The sequence below is a fragment of the Galeopterus variegatus genome, unplaced genomic scaffold, assembly GCF_000696425.1.
Source record: "Galeopterus variegatus unplaced genomic scaffold, G_variegatus-3.0.2 Scaffold8405, whole genome shotgun sequence".
NCBI classification, from domain to species: domain Eukaryota; kingdom Metazoa; phylum Chordata; class Mammalia; order Dermoptera; family Cynocephalidae; genus Galeopterus; species Galeopterus variegatus.
In genome coordinates this window covers 62,497-66,552 of record NW_007734516.1, presented here as the reverse complement: position 1 = coordinate 66,552, position 4,056 = coordinate 62,497, and the positions used below count along the sequence as shown (strand labels likewise).

General features: G+C 40.9%; 1 pseudogene; it reads left to right on the top strand.

Moving 5' to 3' along the window:
• Positions 1–3,059: 3,059 nt before the first annotated feature.
• On the top strand, positions 3,060–3,765 carry LOC103608429 (annotated as a pseudogene).
• Positions 3,766–4,056: the final 291 nt, after the last annotated feature.

Below are 4,056 nucleotides of genomic sequence, written 5' to 3'. Positions count from 1 at the left end.
TGTTGATCAGATGAGGTGATGAAGTGAGCAAAATGCAATGAATCAAAAAAATACTTGAATACGTCATATTCTTATCTGATTACAGCCAAAATAAAAACAAAAACAAGGTCACTGTGCAAACCATAAAAATAATTAACATTCCTGTACTTTGGGTTGAATGTCCCCCCAAAACCTAATCCCCACTGTGAGAATTGAGGGTGGGAAATCCTATTGTGGTGGTTGAGGGGTGGAACCTTGAAGAGCTGATTGGATTCTGAGGACTGTGAGTAGTGAATGGATTGAAAATGTTGAGACCATTGCATTACTGTACTGTCACCTCACCAGATGTGTTCCCCAGACTTTGGACTTCCCAGACTCTGAAAGTGTAAGTAATAAATTTTGTTTTCTTACAAACTGCCCAGTTCCAGATATTTGTTACAAACAACAGAAATGGAATAATACATTCTGAAAATCAGCTAATATGAGGGACCTCTGCCCCTTTATCAATTAAATTTTAACTTCCACCCATTTTTCACTCCTCATAGAAGGATTGAGCATACTATCATAGAATTACCCTTCTTGCTGACATCGTTCAATGAAAGCAAAACTACACTTACTTGAACTTTCCCCCAAATCACCTAAGAAACACAAATCCTACATTTTTTTTCCTAAGGAGACATCTCATAATTCTCTATTCATGTATTCTTCTTTATTGCACCAAACAATAAACTTAACAGTTTAACTACAGGAATCATGAGAATTAAAAATCATTTTTTTTTGGAAAGTACCTATTTGAAGAAAATAGGCAAAGTTTAATACTTATTTGGAAATTTTGCCATCTCTCTTTGGTGGTACTAACCTTTGTCTTAAAATGAACTAAATCTAAAAGTGAACTCAAAGATAGTCAAATCCGTAAAAATAGACCTCAGTTTATAATGTCTTCAGATTAAGAAAGTTGAAACCTATTAAGAGTAAGCCGGCACAATGCCACAGCTGGAGGACGAAGAGCTGATGCAGAGACACTTGAATTAGCAGAAGAGNAAAAAGAGAAGAAAGAGGCAAAGTCAGCAGAGTTAGAGAATTCCACGAGGAGTTCTTTTATAAAAAGAAAGAAGAAAAAGAAATGTAGAGACAGGAAGTCATCTGATTCTGACACCTCAGACTCTGAGGGGGTGCAGGTAAGAAGGCGTGGCACACATCAGAAGACTGCGAGGCAGCGAGGAAGAAGAAAAAGAAGAAACAGCACAAGAAGCACAAGGACTGAGAGTAGAAGGTGTAGCGGGGTGGTTGAAGTAAGGAACCAGGAGCCTTCTGCCTTGAAGCCTGGGCTCTTGGAAAGACTCAGTATTGAAAGTGTAGCCTCCCACCCTGTAGACTTCACTCCCCTGGGAAATGCCTTCCCCTCATGCAGCAGGTAGGTTTGGGAGTCAGAGGTCAAAAGCAGCTGCTTGAATGAGTCGTTTCCTTATTTCTCCTGGTCTCTTTGCAAGTGACCTCTACAACTCACCCATTCATTCACTCAACTTCCTTCTTCAGCAGGAGGTCTTATTACCCTCTCCACCTGCCACTGCCAGAGCCAGATCCCTGTACAGGAGTCCAGGCTAGAACCACAGACACTGCTGTGGAGGTGAGTCTGGCCGTAGTCAGGGAACAGAGCAATTGTTCCCTACTTACCTGGGCCTAATGGGAGATCTTTGCTGCATCTAACCCGTGGACAGAGGGAGACTGGCAGCAAACGGGAGGACATAGTAAGAAGTGGTGCTCAGTTTTTCCATTTCCCCTAACATGGTTTTATGCTAGAAGTGACAGCCAGTGCCAGGGCCAGAAATGATCATTTGCAGTGCGGCGTAGCTTGCGTATAACATTGTGGCAGATCACTGAATCAGAGAGCCAAAGCCACGATCATTGCTCTATTTTGTATTTACCACTGTGTGAGTCAGTTCGTTCCACTTCAGGATTCTGCCTAGATTCCTGGCAGTAGATCGAAATGTGTGTTTGCGTTTTTGTTTTCTTTTTCTTTTTCTTTTTTTCTTTAAAAGGATAAGCCTANTGTTGATCAGATGAGGTGATGAAGTGAGCAAAATGCAATGAATCAAAAAAATACTTGAATATGTCATATTCTTATCTGATTACAGCCAAAATAAAAACAAAAACAAGGTCACTGTGCAAACCATAAAAATAATTAACATTCATGTACTTTGGGTTGAATGTCCCCCCCAAAACCTAATCCCCACTGTGAGAGTTGAGGGTGGGAAATCCTATTGTGGTGGTTGAGGGGTGGAACCTTGAAGAGGTGATTGGATTCTGAGGACTGTGAGTAGTGAATGGATTGAAAATGTTGAGACCATTGCATTACTGTACTGTCACCTCAACAGATGTGTTCCCCAGACTTTGGACTTCCCAGACTCTGAAAGTGTAAGTGATAAATTTTGTTTTCTTACAAACTGCCCATTTCCAGATATCTGTTACAAACAACAGAAATGGAATAATACATTCTGAAAATCAGCTAATATGAGGGACCTCTGCCCCTTTATCAATTAAATTTTAACTTCCACCCATTTTTCACTCCTCGTAGAAGTATTGAACATACTATCATAGAATTACCCTTCTTGCTGACATCGTTCAATGAAAGCAAAACTGCACTTACTTGAACTTTCCCCCAAATCACCTAAGAAACACAAATCCCACATTTTTTTTCCTAAGGAGACATCTCATAGTTCTCTATTCATGTATTCTTCTTTATTGCACCAAACAATAAACTTAACAGTTTAACTACAGGAATCATGAGAATTAAAAATCATTTTTTTTTAAAAGTACCTATTTGAAGAAAATAGGCAAAGTTTAATACTTATTTGGAGATTTTGCCGTCTCTCTTTGGTGGTACTAACCTTTGTCTTAAAATGAACTAAATCTAAAAGTGAACTCAAAGATAGTCAAATCCATAAAAATAGACCTCAGTTTATAATGTCTTCAGATTAAGAAAGTTGAAACCTATTAAGAGTAAGCCAGCACAATGCCACAGCTGGAGGACGAAGAGCTGATGCAGAGACACTTGAATTAGCAGAAGAGAAATAGAGGAGCCATAGAAGATTAAGGATGAATTCAGAAAGGCCTGAGACCATGGAAAACTTGCCTGCTCTCTACACTGTTTTCCAAGGAGAGGTTGCTATGGTGACAAACTATGGAGCCTTTTATAAAAATTTCAATAGTCCATTGAACTCACATGTCATCTTGTCTGGTGGATAAACCCTCTGAGATAGTAGATGTCAGAGACAAGTGGTGAGTGAAGCTTATTGGCTGAGAGATGGAAAATATAGGATAAAAGTATCCCTCTCCATGAAAGCTATCAGCCAAGGGACTGGGAAAGACCTCAATCCCAACAATATTATCATTGAGCAAGAAGAGAGGCAGAGGCAGTTCTTCCAGGGTGACACTGGGAAGAAGATATCCCTTGGGGCTGTCATGAACCCTACCTCCAGGAAGTGTGGCCATAAAGGCCACTTTGCAAAAGATTGTTTCATGCAGACAACCAGGACCAAATACTCTCTGATTCCTGATAAGGAAAAAAGAGAAGAAAGAGGCAAAGTCAGCAGAGTTAGAGAATTCCACGAGGAGTTCTTTTATAAAAAGAAAGAAGAAAAAGAAATGTAGAGACAGGAAGTCATCTGATTCTGACACCTCAGACTCTGAGGGGGTGCAGGTAAGAAGGCGTGGCACACATCAGAAGACAGCGAGGCAGCGAGGAAGAAGAAAAAGAAGAAACAGCACAAGAAGCACAAGGACTGAGAGTAGAAGGTGTAGCGGGGTGGTTGAAGTAAGGAACCAGGAGCCTTCTGCCTTGAAGCCTGGGCTCTTGGAAAGACTCAGTATTGAAAGTGTAGCCTCCCACCCTGTAGACTTCACTCCCCTGGGAAATGCCTTCCCCTCATGCAGCAGGTAGGTTTGGGAGTCAGAGGTCAAAAGCAGCTGCTTGAATGAGTCGTTTCCTTATTTCTCCTGGTCTCTTTGCAAGTGACCTCTGCAACTCACCCATTCATTCACTCAACTTCCTTCTTCAGCAGGAGGTCCTATTACCCT